The sequence below is a fragment of the Durio zibethinus genome, chromosome 6, assembly GCF_047325235.1.
Source record: "Durio zibethinus cultivar Kanyao isolate XHJ-2024 chromosome 6, ASM4732523v1, whole genome shotgun sequence".
In the NCBI taxonomy this organism is placed as follows: domain Eukaryota; kingdom Viridiplantae; phylum Streptophyta; class Magnoliopsida; order Malvales; family Malvaceae; genus Durio; species Durio zibethinus.
Genome location: NC_143167.1, coordinates 2,195,267 through 2,218,133, shown reverse-complemented (window position 1 = coordinate 2,218,133; position 22,867 = coordinate 2,195,267). Strand labels below are relative to the sequence as shown.

Genomic DNA, 22,867 nt, shown 5'->3' with positions numbered 1-22,867 from the left:
GCAAATAATATCAGACGCCTCCCAATTCAGTCAACTGGCTATTGGCTACAGAGATGTGCATTACAGACTTACAATATAGGTAAAATTCCATTACTCTCAATTCTCAAATCCCATAATGGAAAAAGAAACCTTTAACTTGCTACACTTATTTATCTATTATTTATAGGAAAAATGGGCTGACCAAATTAGGAATTTTTTAAAGATGATTTCGGAGCCTCCCACAACTGTTTTCATATAGTGACATGCATGAATGAAAATAATTCAATTTCTCACAACTCACGGACATTGATTTTCAGCCCCAAGGGGGGCAATGACTCGATTATGATCCCTGAGACACACTAATAAAGGTTTTCATACAATTTTCCCTGTCAGATCTTTATATAATCTCTCGATGCTTATATACTCATAAAAGCTTAATTCAAGCGCAATTAAGGTTCTATCCTTATAATGAAATATTGTTAGTAATACGGAGTCCAGTCCCATTCTTTTGGTTTTGATTATTTAAAGGCCATGAGCCGTTTAACTTAACGTGTAATAAGAACCTTACATATTAAAAAGACGGGCATTTTTTGGTGTGAAAAAATGAGAATGGGGGCACCAAAACCAAGAGGAAAAGAAAATGTCAAAAAAGATAGAGAAAAAAGAGAGAAGAAAGAGTTAGTTAAATCAAAATCGATCCGTAATTCAATTGAATTAAAATTTTATTAACATGTTCATGATGCAATGTTTTACATTTTGAAAGATGGAGATCAGATTTAAAGTTTTCTTGAAACAAATCTAGAGTATCCTTGTTAAGTCAACTATTTAGTGAGATTTTTTCAATTGTATCTCTAATTGTTGATTAGTTCTAGTTTTAGTCAAAGAAAAATTTTGTATATCTATTATTTGATAGTTAAGATTTTTTTTTGTGGTTCGTAATTTTTTTTCTTTACTTTGAAAGGTTTTTCACATAAATATTAGTGTACTTTATTTTTTTTGTGTTGTTGATTGTTGATTGTTATCTATTGACATGGGTTTATTGGGATATATTATTTTTGCATTATTGTGTTTGTCACTTCAGACCCAACAAATAGTATCATAACAAGAATTATTTTTGAGACATCAATACAGAAGTAACCCAAGATAGAAGTAAATTCTATTTGAGATCATGAAAGGTGATATAGGTTTCATGATAAAATTGACAGCATTAAATTATTCAATTTGAAAGCCTATGATAGAAGATCATTTATATTGTAAAGATTTGTATGAGTAGGTATTTGTGATTTAGCTAAGCTAGCAGATACGAAAGATGAAAATTGAAAGAAGCTAGGTAGAAAGATTCTAGTTACAATCAGAAAATAGGTTGATATCAGTGTATTCTATCATGTAACGTAGGAGACAGATACCCGCATTATTTAAAAAAAATTGATAGCATTGTATGAGAGGAAAACATGCATGAATAAAGTTATGTTTGTTAAAAAGCATGCAACTTTATAGTACAATGATGGACAATCGATCACAGAGCATTTGAGTGATTTTCAAGATATATTTAATCAGATGACTACTATAGAGCTTAAAATAGATGATAAAATGGTGTTATTTTTTTAGGTTAATTACCAGACAGCTAGAATAATCTAGTTGTGACTATTTTTAATTTAGCTCATGATTACAAGGTGATATTTTAGATGGTAAATGACAGTGTGCTTAATGAAAAAGCAAGGTGAAAAGATTTAGATCCTGGGAATCAAGATATTGTCACAGAGAATAAGGGTAAAAATATCGATAGAGGTTAAACTCAAAAGATCATAGTAAGCTTAAATATATATTCAAGTCCAAAAATAAAGTGAAATGCTTTCATTGTAGTAAATTGGGTCATATAAAATGATACTGTAAAATCTTGAAACAAAAACGAAAAGATGGAAAAAATAAGAGTTCAGATGATGGCAATGTTGCAGTAATAAATTCAGATAATGATTCAATTACTTTGATTTGTATACACAGTGATTGTAATCATGTTGATGATCCCGACATTGAGTGGATAGTTGACATAAGAGCAGCATATCATTATGTTCCTAAGAAAGATTTGTTTACAACTTACAAAACAAGAGACTTTAGTTACACCAAGATGAAAAATAAGAGTATGTCGCAGATTGTTGAAATTGGTGATATTATTGTACAAATTAAAATGGGCTGCATGTTAATTTTGAGGGATATCAGACACATTTCGGATATAAGAATGAATTTGCTTGCTATTAATGTCCTTGATAGAAAATGATATTAAGTCGACAAAAAAATAGAAAGTGGAAGCTTTTCAAATAATCTATGGTAGTTACAAAAAAAAAACTATGCTACACAATGTATAAGACATTGATGCAATTGAATAATAACTAGATAAATATCATTGTAGATGATGCTTCAGCAAATATATAGCACAAGAGGCTAGCACATATAACTGAGAAAAGGTTATAAATTTTGGCAAGATAGTCTCTTATTATCATAACCAAAGGTATGTTTTTTGATTCATGTGATCATTGTTTATTTGGTAAGCATTATAGAGTTTCTTTTAGTAAGAGTTTTCAAAGAAAAAAAAACAAATTTAAATTGTTTCATTCTAATATATGTGGTTTTATTGAGGTTAAGTTAATGGATAATAGTAGGTATTTTGTTACTTTTATTGATGATACTTAATGTAAGACTTGGGTGTATATATTGAAAAATAAAAGTAAGATATTACAGTATTTTCAAAAAATTCATGCTATGGTGAAAAGAATGATAAGGTTGTCTTTGAAATGTATTCAAACTGATAACGTTAGTGAATACACATTCAAAGACTTTAAATAATATTGTTCAAAATATGTGATCAAGTATAAGATGATAGAACCTGGAACATCATAGTATACTGGTGTAGCTAAAAGAATAAACTACATTATTGTGAAAAAAGTCAGATGTATGTTGAGGATGACAAAATTATCAAAGCTATTTTAAGGTAAAGTAGTCAATACAGCTTGTTATTTAATTAACAAAACACCATCAATTCTTTTGGTCTTTGACATTCTAAAAAGAGTGTGGATAGGAAAAGATGCTTTATATTCTTACTTGAAAATTTTTTAATATAAAGCATTCATGCATGTGCCAAAAAAGCAAAAGTTAAAACTTGACAGTAAAACCACATAATGTGTGTTTATAAGATATGATGATGAAAATTTTGGCTACAAAATATGAGATTCAGTAAATAAAAAAAAATCAAAAATAGAGATATGATCTTCTATGAAAAAAAATCATAACAGGCCTTAAAAAAAAAAAACTATATGAATTACTATTGAGTGTGATATTTTAATATTTATAGGGGTTCCATTGAAAAGAGCCATAGATAGAGAAAATAAGTAAAAAATAAAACTTGGGGATACGAATGATCTAACTACAGTTAGTGATAAGTTAGATGTAATTAGTTTTTAGTAAGGTGAGCAGTCCTCTCCATTAGAGAGTATTAAGTAAGCAGAGTTATCTTCGATATCAGGTAATAGAAAGTTTCAACCTACGAGATCTATTTAAAAGCATTGGCCATTTACCATGTATCCAAGTTTCAAGTTCAGATTTTATTTTAGCTATCGGTGAGGATGAGTCAGAAAGCTTTCAAGATATGTAGATTACTTCGGATAGAGAGTACTAGTTAAAAGCAATAAAAGAATAGATGAAGTCATTGTGAAAAAATAGTACATATGATTTTGTTAAACTTTTGAAAAGGAGAAGGTTGTTGAAGAATAAATGGGTGTTCAAGTTAAAAAAAAGATAGTGACAAACTAGTGAAATACAAAGCTTGATTAGTGGTAATAGATTTTTTTAAAAAACCCAATTTCAATTTTGATGAGATATTCTCTTCAATTGTGAAGATGAGTTCCATTCGAGTAGTATTGAAATTAATAGCTAGTCTGAATCTTGGGCTTGAGTAACTTGATGTTAAGACTGCATTCTTGCATGGTGACTTACAAGAGGATATTTATATGGATAAGCCTGAATGTTTTAAAAAAAAAAGAAAAAAAGCACTTAGTTTGCAAATTAAAGAAAAACTTATATGGCTTGAAACAAGCTCTGCCACAGTAGTATAAAAAGCTTGATTCTTTTATGGTGAGCCACAGCTATAAAAAAAAGATAACAAATCTTTGTGTGTATGTCAAAAAATTTTTTGATGATAATTTTATTATTCTCTTATTTTATGTTGATGATATATTAATTGTGAGACAAGATACTGGTATGGTTCATAGGCTAAAAGAATAATTGTGTAAGTCACTTGACATAAAGAATTTAGGTTCAGCAAAATAGATTCTCGATATGGATATTATCTAGGATAAGAGAGCTTGAAAGCTATGGTTATCACAAGAAAAGTATATTGAATTAGTGCTTAGTAGATTTAACATGCAGTAAGCTAAATCAGTTAGCAGTTCACTTACCAACCATTTTCATTTGAGTAAGAAATCTTATTCGGTGACTAAAAAAGAGTAACTAGCTATGTCTAGTATTCATTATTCTTTTATAGTTGATTTTTTTTATATATTTTATAGTTTGCACAAGACCTAACATTGCTCATGTAATTAGTGTAGTGAGTAGATTTCTTTTTATTTCGGGGAAGGTTCATTAGGAAGTAATAAAATGGATTTTCAAATATTTGAAGGACACCTAAAAAATGTGCTTGAGTTATAGAGTTTCACAACTAGTTCTAGAAGGATTTACTGATGCTGACATGACAGGTGATCTTGATAGTAGAAAATCTGCTTTAGGGTGTTTGCTCACTTTTACAAAAAGAGCTGTGTCTTAACAGTCTAAATTGCAGAAGTATGTTACCTTGTCAACTACAAAAACTAAGTATATTATAGCAACTGAAACAGGTAAAAAATGTTTTTGATGAAATTTTTTTCTTAAATTGAGGTTAAATAAAAAAAGTATGTGATATTTTATGATAGCCAAAGTACTTTAGATTTGAGTAAGAATGTCATGTACCATGCTAAAATAAAAGTACATTGATGTTAGATATTACTAGCTATATTCGATGATTGAGGAATAGTAGATGCAGTTGAAAAAAGTTCGTACTAATGAGAATATAATAAATACGTTGATTAAGATACTTCTTAAGAAAAAGTTTGAGCTCTGCACTAACTTGGAGGAAATGGGTTTCTTGGCCAAGGTAAGTTCCTAATAAGACTGATATAATAATGAATCTCCTCCTAATAAGGCTGGAGAGGGAAATTGTTAAGGGTGTGGGATCCAGTCCCATTCCTTTGGTTTTGACCATTCAAAGGCCATGGGCCTTTTTAACTTAACATGAAATAAGAGTCCTACATATTAAAAAGTTGGGGCAATTTTTGATATGGAAAAATGATAGTGGGGTCGCCAAAACCAAAAGGAAAAGAAAAAGTAAAAAAAGATAGAAAGAAAAATGATAAGAGAAAGTTGGTTGAATGAAAGTTGATCTGTAGTCTGATTGAGTTAAAATTTTGTCAACCGGTTCATGATTTAGTATTTTACATTTTGAACAGTGGAGATCAGGTTTAATGCTCTCTAGGAACAAATCTATGGTGTATTTGTTGAGTCACCTATTTGGTGAAATTTCTCCAATTGTTTCTCTAATTATTAATTAGCTCTAGTTTTAGTTAGAAGAGAACTTTATAGATAAATTATTTAATAGTAGAAATTTTTCTAATAATTCATGGTTTTTTTTCCTCTACTCTGAAAGGTTTTTTATGTAAATTTTATGTATTTTATTTTTTCTGCGTTATTAATTGTTAATTATTGTGTATTACTGTAAATTTATTACGACATATTACTACTGCGTCATTGTTTTTATCACTTCAAACCCAACAATATTATGAGAATTAAATTTTGAATAGACTAAATTAACTTTAAAATGTATTATTTGAAAGAAAAGATTAAGTCTAAATAAAATCTAAAACTACCCTTTATTGTATTATCAAAAACAAAAATTCTTACCACGAACTGGATTTCTTATGATGACTTAAGTAATAAACTGTTCATATGCTCTCAATTAAAAAGTTCAAAACTCTTTTGACCATAAAAGGGACCAAGAATATGCTGTAGAGAATAAGGGGTACTTGGTGGGGAGATTAAGCGAGAAATTTTATGGTTGATTACTAAAGTTTGAAGTAGTGTTTCAAACATTTGGGATTCAAATTTATGAAGTGACTTGTTCTAGCTGTAGTTGTTGTTCTTATTGCAACCATTTCAGCTAAATCACAAAGATTGAAAAGAAATGACGGATGGTTCCTAGGAGAGATAAGGACATGAAATATTGCATTGGTTAGTTGTATCTATGCTTAATTTTGTCAAAAGATTATGAAATTTTCTTGATTGGTCTAAATAAAATGGCTGGGGTTGGATTATAACCTGTTTTTGATAGGATGATGAGGTCTGATCTGGTCTACTTGCTGGTTTAAAATTAGCAAAAAAAAAAAACAAAGGATCATTCTAGGTGAAAGATCATACGAAAATATATACTATTAAGTCTTTGAATTACTGGATGCAAAAAAAAAGTCAAAGCATTTATAAGCTGAAAATAACAGCTTGTTTACTCACTGCCTCATCCCAAATTTTTTATTAAGGACAATGAATCCACCTTAATTGGATAGGAAACAATCAGATTTAGAAAGTGCATTCCATTGGCAGTGACTGCAATCCTCTCATCTGATTGAAAAGGACGGCAGGTCAAGACTCAAGAGCTAACATATGATTGAATTCAATAATTAATGGAGGATAGAGATATCACTACAAGAAATTTGACAATTAGCAAGAAAAATGTTATGTAATGTCGCAAAATGTCATGTTAAGAAAATTATTTGCAACAATATTTATGCACACTCACCGTTATTGCAAAAAGTAGTTTGCAAATTACAACATTTTATTTGACTTTTTATGTTATAAAAAATATTATGCCAATTGTTGAAGATGTTGCAAATAGTAATATTGTAAATATATATATATATATATTAGTAGTAATTTTGTATATATTTTTACTTCAAAATGTAACTTTTACTATCTTATTGATGCATAACACTGCTATTTATGCTAAGAATTACTAATATACATCCGATGCTAAATTAATGTAATTAACATTCACATTTTAAAAAAATGGGAACCCCATGACTTAAATTTAACATAGAGAAATGATCATGCACATTGTTCTGCCTGGCAAAAACCCTTCATATTGCTGGATTGATGGAGAGAGTACTTTGCATGAGACATTCGTAACAAGCTGCAGCATCATACATAGAGAAGGTAAAAAAACACGTAACCGATGGATTCTGATCCGACCCGATTTTTTAAGATCGATTTTTTTTTTTAAATTAGGTGTCGGGTCAAATCAGGTCTGGTGGTATGAAGAAAAAGTCAAGGTCGGGTTTTAAGCAAACTCGACCCGACCCGATATATATAAATATTTTTTTAATTATTTATTTAATTTTATAATTATTTTTATATAATTATATATATATTTAATTTTATATTTATATTAAAAATAATATTTTATTAATTTCGAATCGGATCGGATATAATTTTATATAATATTGAGTCGGGTAAAGTTTGGGTATAAAAAATAATAAAAAATTATCGAGTCGAGTTCGAATTTTGCATGTTTAAAATCAAGTTCGGAACGAACAAAAACTCACGCCAATCCAACCCGTTACCATCTTTAATCGTACAATATGCCACTTGACTTACAAGCCAAAAAATTTAAGTCCAATTGGGCTAACAGCACCAGTTGCAAGGTCATATCATGTTATCGTAATTAATATAATAGCAACAATATGATACGTACAATATAATATAAAATCCAAAACAATAAAATAATATATATATTTCAATAATTAGAGTTTAATTTCTAACAATAGGTATTTTGGAGTCTTAAGTTATTAAGTTTTCTTGGTTCCTTTTCTAAGTGACAGCAACTATAATTAACATTTAAAATGTTTGGAAGCAAAGTATGGCCAAACTTCAACGGTTTCCAAGTAACGTGCGGACCAATTTTCATTGAAATAGAATAGTGCCGTACATCATCAAAGATAAATTAAACTGAATGATCAATAGTTAGCTAGCACTTGCTTCATATGTACAAAAATGATCTGTTGCTTGGAAGGCAGATGAAATATCTTTGTAACAACCATATAACCAAACATAAAACCTTACAAATATATACGTACGCAAAAAAAATATATTCACGTCGTCTGGTATTTTCTCTCCCTTTTAGGTCATTGTTGGTTGATTATAACAACTGCTACTGTACGTTCACAGCAAAGTTAAAAGTTAAGAATAGGAGTAATAAATTGGATTAAATTTAATTTAATTTTTTTAAATAATATATAATATTTTAAATTTTTAAAATTTGATTCGAATTTGAATCGATCTTCTTTTAAAATCGATTCGATCTAAATTGATTTTTATTATAACTGCTATACTATTATAAAAAAAATTTTAATTTTAATATATTGAACATTTAATGTAAATATTAACCCTCTAATTAGATTAAAAAAACATTTTGAAAATTTATTTATTAAAACCTAGAACTTAATTCAGTTTTTTATATAACCTCCTTAAGCTGTAATATTTAATAAATTTATAATTTATATCTCAAAATATATAATTTTTTTTTTAGATTGTAACTTAAAAAAAAAGCTACTTTTTCATTAATGTTTTGAGTCCATAATTAATGTTTTTGTCCTTTTTAATAGAAAATTGACAATAAATTCTTTATAAGGCAAAGTTTTAATACAAATCTAGTTAATTAAGGAAGATATATTTTAAGAAACGTAGAGGGAAATTGGAAAATGGGACATATAATGCATGCTACTTCTATTTAAGTAATTTGTTGGAGGAGAAGTGAGGGTTTTTTTTTTTTTTTTTAAATAAAAAAAAAAGAAAAGAATTTTATGTGGAGAAAATCCATTTCCTAGAGTTAGGAAAAAAAAAAAGGTTGCAATCAATTAAGCATACAAAATTAGTTGTAAGTACATATTTAATCATGTTAATTGCCCACCGAATTTAATAAGTATAAATATATATTAAAATTTTTAATTAGTAATGAAATATAATTAAAAGAATGGTAATTAATTAAAAATAAGCCTAGAAACAAATAATTTTTAATTTAAAATTTCAATTCTCCAAACTTCAAAGTCCATAGGCTCATAGCCTCATACTTAGCCCTCCCAATTAAAAGTCTAAATTGTACAAAACTACAAAGAATTTGATGATATTGTGCCCTTAGCTAGGGGTGTTAAATTAACCCCAAACCATATACACTTTAAAATTTAGAAAAATAACAAATTTTATTTATTGCCAAACAACCCATGATTCAAAATTATGAGAAAATCACATTACATGTTAAAAGCATAAATTTTATTATTCATCAACAAAAAAAAAAAAAAGGAGGATTAAACTTTTGATTCAAATTCTTTATATATTATGAAACAAAAATGATGGACCTCTACTTACATTAAATGAGTAACATGGGAGGATCAAATTGGAGTAAAAGTTTTTAGACTTTTGAGAACATAACAAAGAAAGATAATTAAAACCCCATCTATTTATGACTCATATAAATAGTTTGAACAACTCATTATTTCAAATTATTATTATTATTATTATTATTATTATTATTATTACTAATAAATGCTCGTAAATTTTCAAATGTAAGTGAATGTCTTCTATGCACAAATAACCGAGTTTTAATTTATTTTCTTTTAAAATTAAAATTAAAAGAGATGACGGTGTTTATAGCCCACGATATGTGTGGTTTGATGGGTCTAGCAAACAAATAACGGGCCTACATCAATATCTAAACCTCAGACATCGATGCATGGATCGTGTTTCAGACAAGACGAGGCCCTAACCCGGTAAGTCCAGTAAAGTGAACAGTTAGGACCATGACCCATGACCATGAGCTTTGGTTGGGTTTGGAACTTCATCCTAGCTGGCCTTGGAACTTTCCCTCAATTGAACCCTATGGACTTAAAAGGAAAAACAGAAAGCTTCCTTCGCTTGTCTTGCCCTGATGAATGGTGATTCAAGACAAATACCCAAGTTAGATGAGGGAGACAAAATCTAAGCTATATTCATTTTTGGTAATTGAGACCTCCAAAGATTAAGCAATGATCATTAAAATTAAAAGCTTAACATTTTATTAATAGACAACATCATTGTTAGCAAAATCCAAGCAATGTCTAAAACAATCATTTGTAGGGCATATGTCTTTGAGTTAGAGAATTATTGTAGGATGGTTGAATTAGAATAAGCTAAGCAATGTCTTTGCTATTTCCGCCCGTTGATAATTAAAGCCACTAATTAAAACATATATTATTATACTATACTATTCTATTCTATGCTATGCTTATAATAGTTAATTACCTTATTCTTCCTTCAATCAGAATTTGCTTTCAAGTTTTCAAAATATATTCCAGAGAGAGATGAATATATACTCCTTTTACGATTTTTTAATTCAATCTCAAATTCAAAACATTCGAAGGAATATCTTATCAATTATCATCGGTTCGTTGACAGGTTAATGTTGTTGCTCTCCCATCATAATCTCAAAATAATATAAATCTCACGTCAATTATGTAATAAACTTCAACTAAATATATAAATATTTTAGTCATCTCCATTTTCTTTTATTATTTAAGACAGTCATGACATCATTCATAACTAATTCATTCCAAAAATAATTGAGCCTATAGTTTGATTGCTCAAAGCTTAATCTTCAAGTATATAACAAGTCATCAAAACTTATCCTTCTGGTTGGTCAAACAAAAATGTATTAGCCAATTATATTAAAGATTTTGCCAAAGTCAATGTTTTGCCTACAATTATATATGCATAAGCTTTCAATGCTATATTGAACTCATCTCCCAAGACAGCAAGACGCACGTTACTCGTTTTAACCTTATATATATTACAAGTTATAAGATGCTATCACCAAAGATCAATAATCCAAGTTTTCAATTTATATTCTAAAACTAACTATGTAAAACTTTACTTTTGAAAAAAAAAAATCAAATACTACATTTAAATGGAGGAAGAAACATAATTATCGTAAGCTAATTTCTTAGATAATGAAGAGTTTAATTATTACAAAATTTTATCCCATTAGCAATTAAAAACGAATTAAATGTGATGAAGATTATCACAAAATGTTTTTTTGGTATAAATGAAATAATAATTTAGAGATAAAAGAATTCAAATATGTTAAAATTTGAATTTGAATTATTTAAAAATAATTACATGAATTGATTGAATTAAAATTAAAATTTAAAATAATATTTTAACGAAATCATTCATATAATATATTATTGGAATTCACTTTTTCTCATCATTATGATTTCCTAAAATCACTTCTTTGGGCTTCACCTCTTTCCCAATATCTTGTATCGGTAATTAGAAGCTTCCTTTTAACGTAATTAATTAATTAATTAATTAATTAATCTACCTCATTATTATTTTATAAATCCATTTACTCATTTTTCCTTCAATCCAAAACCATAAAACCCTTTGGATCTCCCACACCATCACAAAAAAATTAGAAAAAAAAAAAAAACTAAACTATAATATGAGATAATAAATCAAAGAATTGTGTATTGTATATGAAGTGATAAATAAATGTGATAAATTATACAGGTGCACTACACGTCTCTTTGTCCTTGTTATCCGTAAAAGACACGAGCGTAAATTCCAACATGGACGGCGATGCTTTCCTCTCCCAAAAATGATCGGTCAACGACTCCCGCCTCCTCGGCTCGAGCTTGACGAAACACTCCCTGAACTTCCGCTTCCATAGAACAGATCAGACAAGTAATTTCCCAAATCATTAGGGGTATGTCTGACAAGTGACTCAACCCACATTTCTTTCCTCATCTGCACGCCACCATATCTCTCGTAAAAGTCCTTGTAGATCGGGACGATTCGTCTCGCCAACGAGATTTTGATATCATCTCGGAGTCTAGGGTCGGGTATGACCCAAGAAGTTTGTTTCATGTAAGCTTCTTCAAAAGCAAAATTAAATTTTCTGAAATGATCTTTCACTTGATCAACTGGAATCTCAGCCGTTGGATTTTCTGGCAGTGACGCAAGCACTTTGCTCCATCCCATTCTCTCGTAATTCGAAGTGTACTTTTTCACGTTCAGCTCGTGCCTCGTCACCCAATCGTCACCGAGAAGGAATTTCAGATTCGATTGACGGACTTTTCCGACGACGTATTGGAGATTATTGGCTAAGAACAAATAAGAAAGGGCCACGTCTTTGTACATCGTGGCTTTGCCGTCTAGTTTACAAAGCATGACGAGGATAAGCCAAGCTAACCGGACAGCAATCGTCGATGAAGTGCTCTCCTCCTTGTAGGGGCTGCCGAAGTAAGACTCTGGTAAAGGTGATGGAATCGTTAATGGCCAATCTGCGACGATATCGGAGAGAACCCCGCTGTAATCGGCGAGGAAACAGATGTAATTCATGACATAGCGTGTGAGAGGGTGGAGCCCACCGCCAGGAACCGTCGATTTGGATGAATCCTTTTGAATCGCCGTTTCGAAGTCCGTTAACATGGTTCTAACGGCGTCACCGAGCCTGATTAAGGAGTTAACGGCGGCTGATCGGACGGTTGAGGATGATTCGAAGCTGAAGATTGATTCAATCTCGGGCCAAAGATCGGAAACCGCTTCATATAAATCCAAGATACGGAACATTTTCTCGGGACTTTTCTTGCACTTGGCTACATATTCTGGGAACCCAAACAGAGCCAAAGCTCCTTCTTTCGAAACTTCCGTGAAACAAGATTCCCTTATAGCAGGCGAAATGGAAAACACTTGATCGCAGAGGATTCTCTCTCCGAGAAACAGCGTTTTAACCGCCATTTTAACAGCGTTTAACCAATTCTTCATTTTAACCTCCAAAACTTCCCAATCCATCTTCTGAATCTGCTGAAAAGTCAACGTCCTTTCAACTCCGAGATTGAAAAGAGCTTCATCGACGATCGATTTCCGAATAATTTTATAAACATTGATACATTCCTTGGCGTACCCAGCTGATATCATGGCCTCCGCAATGACTCTTAAATCCGCCATTGCAGCTAACGAGATTCTCTCGACTTCTGGGATTGAGTCATTCTCGTCCCTTGACTCGTTTTCAGAATCGTCTTCTTCGAAGTCTGAAAAGCTAGACCTGGAAACTGATGGTCTAGAAGATGAGTGAGTAGAAACGGATTCTGGGTCAAGATAATCCCGGTTGGACTTCAACATTTGGTAAAACTCCTTCTCGAGCCTTTTCATGGCGGTTTGCATCAGTGTTTGAGCTCGGACAAGCTTTTCCGAACTTGATTGGTGAGAAACCAAGTACTGCATAGTTTTTTGCAAACCCTTAAGGGAACTCAAATATTGTTTCACTTCTTCCCTATTATTGTCAGAGAAAAGAGAAGTGATATTACAGTAGGAGTTTTTGTCGGATGAGGAGTCCCATTTAGTGATGATAAACTCGGCAGCTTCAATGTTTTCTTCCATTAACGACTCGGAAAAAGTAGCGTGAAGTGGAGAAGCAGATGGAGTCATCCCGGTAGGAGACGGGGATTTGGAGAAGAGGTTCCTCATTCCTTTTCTTGGGATACTATACAAACCAATTCTTCTTCCGAGATCAGTCGTTGGAGCTTTAATAATTAGACAAGGAAATTGGAGCCAAAGAATTATGTGTTTGCCAAGCAGCGACGATGGTGAGAGTATGTGGGTGTTGGGGGGTATATATAGAGAGAGATTGGGGGGAGAGATGGCTAGGAAAGTGCGAGGATATAGGTGAAAAAGGGCGGTTTCGACTAAGGTGGGGTGCCAACGAAAGGTAAAATTAATAAGACAGCCAAAGAGTCCACGCGGTGGAAAAATCAAACTGTAGTGTTTAGATTGCCTGCTTTTCCTGTACGATGTTTTGCGTTGAGAAATTGGATACCGAGGGAGAGCTGATAATGACCAGTTCGTTTGTCAAAATATTAATTCGAGAATCGTAGAATCAGCCAATAGAATCAGGAAGACTCATAGTATTTGCCTGTTTCAGATAGCCAGCTTGTTGTCACCCTTTCTTGCTCTAGAAGAAGAATTACTGGGAATTTATTATATGATTATTACTACGTCTTAAAGTTGCAATGAAAATCGATGCTATTTGTTTACATATATTCATCTTCAAGAATTACTAGGAATTTATTATATGATTATTATTACTAGATCTTGAAGTTGCAATGAAAGTGATGCCATTTGTTTACATATATTTATTCTTTCTTTCTGGGGTAGTAAAGATCTAGAAAATTAATTTACTTTTATTTTTATTTTTATTTTTTGGTGGCGAATGAAACAAAGGTGGAGATTTTGTTTTTACTAATAAAAGAATAATTGATTTTTCCATTTTTCATGGATTTTGAGGATTGTGTGAATAATAATAATAATGTATTGCACCACAGGTTTTTAAAATTTAGCACAATATTGTTCCTTTTCAGCTTCTCTTTCTTTTGTCAATTTTAGGCCACATCAATCTTTTGGATTTATTGATATATTCCATCGAAAATTTCGAATATGAAAATGGCCAGCTCTGGTTAGGAAGAAAATTACAAAAGAGGGAAACACTCTCTAAGAGTTAAATTTTCAATTAATTTTCCACATAATACATATAATAGCCTTGGAGGGTCCAATTTTAATTTATTGCATATAAATAAATATACATACTAAGGTGCTTTTAAAATTTTTGAAACTTCCAATAAATTATGCTTTTTCTCCATACCATTTTAAAATTACATTCTCTCACACCGATTTTGATGAATTTAGAAATTTATTCTCAAAATGCTTACTTGAAGATCGAATCTTAACAAAAAATTTCTTTATTATCCTTATAGTGGTAAAACTTTAATTTACACTAAAATAAAACATATACGGAAATATTAATTAGCATAATTTATAATTAACTAATGGCTGGGTAGTCCATAATAAACCCGCCCCCCCCCCTCCCCCCCACAAAAAAGGAAAAAGACTCATCCAGGGAAGGATTTATATTTGTACAATAAGTTAACCGAAAAAAAAAGGACATTATTTTACTTTAGAATTATAAGTCTCCAATTGCCACATATATATATATATATAGCTCCGGTCCTACCCTGGCAAGAGTAAGGTTATTGTAATTTCATGAGAGTTGACGATGAAGCTAGCAGAAATACAAAGAGGAAGCTGTCATCCAATGTTAATATCTTGGTGCATAAGATTAGTCTTGGACCTGTTCAAGAATTAAACTCGCTTTTCAATCATCTTTCTATTATTTACATATATATAATCTTCACTTCTTCCTTTCTAATTAGTTTTTACAGGTTCATTAAAAACTTAGTGGTTGATAATTTCTTAGATCAACTTTCTCTTCATTTTTTTTAGCATTAATAAGTAATTTTTTTAGGTTGTCAGGATTCAAATCTATCGATCACTAAAATTAGAATCCAATATTTTGTCTGCACTAGGTGTTTAAATTAATAGTTATTCTATCAAAAAGTCTAGAAGAAAATTGAAACATAGCTGTATAAGTTTTGGAATTCCACTACCCAAAATTGCATGCATGCATGCATGCATTGTACGCCATTTTATTACAAATGATCTTTGTTCTTTTTTGAATTGAACGACAAAAGTAAAGGTAAAACCACACAAATTGATACACCGTGACGGTTTTCACATGCAATGGTTTCTGTCTCAGGTTTTGCAGTCATTTGTGCAAACATAGACAAAACTAACTTGTATAATAACAGTACAAGGATTTTGAATTTATATCAGCATTGGTGTTTCCTCCAACTCATGATTAATTGGCTAAGGTTTTTCATAATTCGGACAAAGAAAATATTACGAACTCTGCCAATGTTCTTCCAGCCGATGAATTTTATGTTTGGAAAATTCTCTTTGTGTCATTTAGTGGTAGGAATTCAGAAACTGTTTGCTGTACCAATTAACAGAGTCAGAAGATTGGGTCGTTAGAGGCAACAGTCAACAGGATATAATAATATTGGAAGGAAGGAACATTATTAACCGAGTAAAGTCATTTACTTTTTCTCTCAAAAAAGGGTATTATTCCAGAAGAAATCCAAGATTATCACATGAACACTGGGTGGGACTTCTCCAATTCCTTCCAATTCTATGTTGCGACTTTGAATAGTTTACTTGGAGTTTTGGAAGTGAAAAGGCATCGATAAAAAGGAATTAAAAGGATTGAGCTAGCTAGTGCCAAAAAAAGCAGCCGTCTTTGTCTTATAATAATTGTAGTTTTCTTTTACATCACCAAATACGTCATTGCCAATTGCTGCCGTTGGTAATGACGATGTTCACTCCCACTTTCTCATCTTCTTCTTCATTTTTGTTTCTTTGGATTGGCCCGCAGATGTTGATTGTCAGATGCAAACTGAATTAATTGATAGCTAGCTTTGAAAGCCATCACAATTAAGTTCAAAATATTAGGACGTTAACAATCGTTTAATATATGTTAATAAATGCTAAAGTTTAGTTTTATAGACCACACTTCAATTTTTAACCAAAATCTAACGTACAAATATATATATATGTACTATTTAGAGCTACCACTCAAGAAATAAAAAATAAAAAATATTAATATATAATATATTTCAATTAAAATTTATTTTTTAAAACATATTCAATAATAAACCTAATTTAAATAAGCGAATGAGTATAATCAAAATTAAGCTCGAGTTTTGAAATTATCGTATATATGAATATGTTGATTTTCTTCATTGACATCTTTATTAAAAAAAAATGGAAGAACTCCTACTAGTATTTTTCAAATTCTCTTGAACCGTACATTAATTAACACTAGGTTTTATTACTATACTCGAGTGAAATTGAGCTGCCGGGCATGCAGTCCAAATTATTCTATTTGCAGATTAATTGCATTTAATATAAAATTAATATAATTATAAATAAATATGAACTAACTTTAAAAAAATCTCTAAAACATTTGTTAACAAAATTCTTTGATAAACTAATAACAATAATTATAAATTAACCATATATATCGATTATTTGATTCCCAAGTCAACAAATCTCTGAAAAAATAATTTTGTCCAGAGCACGAAAAGTGGCATTCATAATTGATTGAGCTGATCGGGTGAAAACAAAAGCTGACACCATGATATTATTTTACTCTTTAGCGACATAATTTATTAGATGATGTCCATTTGGTTGGTAGAATGTCCAACGAGACATGAAAAAAGAAACAATTGCTACATAAATAAGCAAACAAAAAAAAAAGTACAAAGCGAAAAAAACAAATACTTAATTTCTTAAATATAGTTTAGTAAAACCTATTTAATCCTTGTATATATAATATGTAAAAAAAAAATTTTTAAATTACGATTAAAATTTAAATTCAAAATATTTATTTTTAAAAATGATTTTACTATCATTAAAACTAACGGTTCAATGATTAATATGTAAAAAAGTTTAAACAATGAAAAATATTATGTATTGAAGTTACAGTAGCCAAGTTAAGAGAAAAAAAAATGCTAAAAATTTCTCTTAAAAATTGATGTTCCCCAAAAAAAAAAAAAATGATTTACATTTCAACGTTCCAAAAGTATTTCTTCATTATATAAACCATGACGGCTTGATTTCTGACTTGAACCAATAATGTAGCTTGGGGCTATTGGCTCGTTCATTTTTTTATTAAAAGTTTTTAAATTGCCCGCCTCCAACACCCACCCGTGCGGTCAGTTTTCAGTTTTCAAAGAAATGAGGATATGATTGACTATTTCATGATTGGTGTGCGCCCCATTAATCAAAATCAGAAAAACAACGTAATCTCCGTCGTCACACTAATGTAAAACTGGGATTTGATCGATCAAAGCCTACAACATTGACATTTGACCCTGAGAAAATTCTAACAGAAATATTGAGAAATGTTTAAATAACTCTTGACTGAAGATTGTAAGGATTGTTTATTGAATGATTTCATTCAAAAATTCTTTAAAATCTTTGAGACCTTCTTTACTATATTGCTCTTAACTTTTATCCTTTTTCTTGTTTCGGCTGGCAGGTCTTCTGATATTATATATTGTTCAGAATATTTTAAATGACCAATTAAGCTTCTAGGCGCCGGAGTTTGGTCTTTTTCAACCTAAAAGCGAGGTTGTAATAATAGGACCGAACCCAAGATTTCCTGTTTTTGGTTCAAGATTCAATCGATCCAACCTATTTCAGTTACAAACATTATTATACTTTGAATGCATTGTGTATTATAAATAATGTATGTTAAATATGACATATGTTAAAAAAAATTCATTTGACGTAGTGATTAATGATTTAATAATCTTTTAAAGAATAGGGATTAGAATCCTCTCACTTATCAAATATTTTTAAAGATGAATAAATAATTAATAATTTAAATAATAAAAATAGTCAAGAGATTAAATGAAAAACCAGTCAAAATTTGGTACCAAATGAATGACACTAAATGTTTTCAAGTTTGCCATGCTTTTAATAGTAATTTCGATGAAGTTGCATGCTCTATGTAATTTTAATTTTAAAATACATTTGAATATAATTATATTAATATTCTAATTTTTTTAAAAAAAATTTTGAGTTTCTTGAGTTGATTATTAAAAATTTTTTTTAAAAATCAATCAAATTTAATATGATCCAATTATGAACACCTCTGTTTTGAAGTTTTTTTTTTTTTTTTTTTCCAATTCTTTTCCTTTATCTCATTCTGCCTATATATTTTAATATATTATATTGGTGTTGCTTAATACTACTACTTTCTTCATTGCTACATACTTAATGCTTGTTTTTCTTAAATTGAGCATGCTAAAATATTCAAAATTTTGGAATTGTTGAGTCAAATGTCAACAGTTTCAACTTTAAATTGCTACTTAGAACTATTCAATGGATGTTTCAGCCTTTGAATGATTCACTTCTTTACCATTTTGGTATCTTATGTTTTAATTTTAAAAAATTATGATAAATTTATTCGGTTTATATAATGTATAAATATATAGCATCTTAGACAGCATTAATTAAGGCAAGCATAGTAACGTAAAATTAAAGGATGTTTGAGCTTTCATTCATAATTGCGATGGAGAAAGCAAGTTTTCGTTGCTGTAATGGTGTTGATGTCAGTTTCCCATGGAATGTTAATTATAACATAGTGGGCAGTCCCCCGCCCCCCCCCCCTCCCCCCGCCCCCAACCCTTTTCTTACATTCAGCCAAGGAAACAAACCCAAGGAAAAGTCTTCCCTAGGACCCTATCCTTTTGTTTTATGATAATAGGGCTTCTGAAAACGTACGTAGTTTCTTAAATTTGGAATTTGATTTTCCATTTCTAAAGTATACAAAATATAAATTATTTGCCTCAAACGTGCCTCGAATTAGGGAGACTTTATTAATTATATACCAACATCTCGTAATGAAAATCCAAAATAAGTTGATAATTGTGTGGCATGTTGTCGGTCGGTGAAATATTAAGTTATGATTTTATTTTTTATAATTATTTTTTAAATGGATTTATATTTTATATATTATTAATGTATAAATTTTATATAATATGAGTGAATTGATTGATGTGCCTTTATTAATGAGTATATTTTTTAAAAAAATTAAAATTTTATATATTTATTTTAAGTATTGATATTTATTTATTAATAAGATAATATTATATAATTCATTACGGTATACAAAATTTATATATTGATAAAATATCAAATATAAATTCATTTCAAATATATATATATATATATATATTGTGGTGCATATAAAAAAAAAAAGATCACAATTCTCATTTATCAAAGAAATTAATTAAAGATATAGAAAATCAAGTAAAACCTGTTCTTGAGTCTCATCAACCATAGTATTTTTTTTTCCCTTACTTCACCTAAATTTGTTCATGAAAAACTTCTGGGTAATTAAGAAAGCTATACTGAGATATTTGTTCACACAAAAAGTACTGAAATTTAGGCCATGAGATTACTGTAGATGTTGAAATGTAATTTCCATGCTAAAAATGATTTCACTCTCAAGATCCATACAATTTTAATGGACACCACCAACAAAATTCTGCAGGCCCAAGCCATGTCGTTATGTACGTAAATATCAGACTCACCGCGTGTAGTGGTTGAAAAAGAGGTCCAATTAATGAACAACCTTTCTTGTTTTAGACTTGGAAATGGAGGTTTGAACTGATCATCGTGAAGGTTCTTCAGGGTAGATAGTTGAAATATGTGAGAAACATATACAGTCAATAGATTTCTAGCTTTTGCTGCAGCTGCAGCTTTGATAGCTGTCTATATGTTTTCAACTGTTCAGATTATTGAAACTGACCTGCTATTCCTATGGCCACTAATTGGCTGGCTTCTTGTTGTATTAGTGTCAAAATTCCTGGCTCCCGCTAATGTGAACTTACATTAATTCTTCCAAGGTGTTCTCTTTATTGACTAAAGATTTCATGGATGTGATTTCCTTCATAAATATTATTGGATGGCTTTATGTTAATGATTAAGTGTATGTTTGGATTCAACCATCATCAATCAAATTCAAATATTAATTCTAGTGAATTCTATTTAATATAAATATTTCATTAAATTTTTTTAATTACAATTAAAATAATATTTTTTTAATCACAATTATAATAATTTTTATTATTGATTTTAATCTTATCAAAATTAATTTCATCAACCATTCAAATGTATCTTAAATCAATTATACTTTTGTCTAAACTTTTTGCGACGCAACACTCAAAGTAGATCGAAAGCATGTACCTGAGCGTCTAATTTCCACAAGTAGTCAGAACACAAGATGCACCTAACGAATGCCCCCAACAAAATGAAGAAAGAGTGATCGTCATTTTCTTCGACATTTTGAGTGAAAGATATGAAAAATGAAAAAAAAAGAAAACAAAGTTGTTACGGATGCAATGACTCTTCAATCAGTTTCAGTTTGAACAAGAGAAAATAAACATATACAATGTCAAGGAATAAATTAATATGGTCGGTCGAGTCTCTTTGGGCCATTTATTTGTCAAAACCGAGTTAAAATTCTGTCGGACTAATGGCATATGTATCTCTACAGTACATTGCCTTGAGCTTAAAATTAAATTAACTTGATTGACATGACATGTCAAATGTGTTACCGTTTCTAGATACATATTTCCACTCGGAGTTTATTAATAGTTGCACCCACAATAACATTAGCAACAATCTATTAACAAATATGTCAAAACCGAGTTGAACAGTCTTCACCAAGCGTTAGAACTAAAAGTAAACATCTGAATGACGTTATGAATCATTACACGGTGCTGCAATATGCCTTCCTTTCATCAATTTATTTGCAGTTGTTTCCAACTCTAGTTTACATTGAAATTAAAGGTGCATAAGATTTCTACGAAAGTAGTGATTGTTTCCTACAATCTAAACCTTCTGCCAATATACACATACCTAGCAATTTCAAATCAATTTGTAACCTAAAAATGCATCTCATTTCTTTATTGGTTCATGCAAATTTCAAATTCTTTTTATCATTTTGTTGCGGAAGCACCCAAGGTTCTTCTTACCCCTTTCACAAGAATAGCAATTTAAAACCAAAATCACTATTGTCTCAAAATTAAGACAATCCCAAAGATGGGATACCAAATTAAGCGGCCAAATTAATTTGTGATCGAAAGTGAACGATGATGAACTATCATTACACTTCTAGTTGTGAGAGAATGGCCCACGCGGACAAACACAACCAAATCTTGAAACTTGAAAGACATAACGCCCTCTTTCTTTGCTTCCTCTTTTGAAAATTTTGTAGCCATATACATGGACTTCAAACGAAAAGTATATGGGAGCAGCCTATTTTTAAAAGTCACGAAGCATATCGAGCATTGGATGTGGGCATTATTAATACATTTACAAATTGCATGTCAACGTTCACTTTATCAAACTCCCATGTATTTATAATTACATGTTTTTTCACATGTTTGATTCGAAAAAAAATTTGGGATACTTTCTCTCTATATATAATTGTATTCGATAGATTTTAGATTAAAAAATTTTCATCTCATCGATCCATGCTTGGTATATATATTATTAACCAATTTTGATCTTATACAAAGAACCAAATCAGTTGAAAACAAAAAAAATAGAATTTACAGTTGATGCCAAGTTATTGACTGGTTGAACTAAGAGAACTAGCTATAGGTTGATTGAAGTCCACCCCAGAGTTTGAAAGCTACATTACGTTAGGGGGACCAAACCCATGCATTAAATGTAACTCGTTTCTAAGTCAAAGTGCAATGAAATATTCACATGGAACGAGTTACGTAGTTTCAAAATTTTTTTCCTGAATTTTTTCGCTTACACTCTATTAACAAGTACATTTAAAAAAAAAATTTAAGTTTAGATCTTGAGAATAAAGATTAAAGTTTGCAAAACATGTGACGTTTTTCCCTTCATTGATTAAAAATACTAAAATCTCGATGAAGCTGGTTTTACCTTTTATAAATTAACATGAAGCGTAAGGGAAGCATTCATGTTTCCCATTTTAGAATTAGATAAATATTAAAAAAAATGTTATTGTAACTTTGATAGAAGGCATTAGGCTTTGAACAGCAACCAAAAAGGACCGCATAGCGCAGCGGATTAGCGCGTTTGACTTCGGATCAAAAGGTCGTGGGTTCGATTCCCACTGTGGTCGGCTAATTTTGGGCCGAGCTTAACCTTTGGGCTCATTAGGCATCTCGTCTCCTTTCTCGTTTGCAGTGCGATTTTGTCAAAGAATTGGACCCAATCCAGTGAGACCCCAATGGCAGGAAGCACTGACGCGGGCAACAGATAGATTAGCTTATTCTCATAT

At 30.5% G+C, this 22,867-nt stretch overlaps 1 non-coding gene and 1 pseudogene across 2 annotated transcripts; one reads left to right on the top strand and one right to left on the bottom strand.

Moving 5' to 3' along the window:
• Positions 1-11,587: 11,587 nt before the first annotated feature.
• On the bottom strand, positions 11,588-13,729 carry LOC111284221 (exocyst complex component EXO70H1 pseudogene; annotated as a pseudogene). Its single transcript, XR_016342675.1, has one exon. The product of XR_016342675.1 is annotated as an exocyst complex component EXO70H1 pseudogene (transcript).
• An 8,905-nt stretch (positions 13,730-22,634) lies between these two features.
• On the top strand, positions 22,635-22,708 carry TRNAR-UCG (transfer RNA arginine (anticodon UCG)). The gene has a single exon. It is a non-coding gene; the product is annotated as a tRNA-Arg (tRNA).
• The last annotated feature ends 159 nt before the right edge of the window (positions 22,709-22,867 follow it).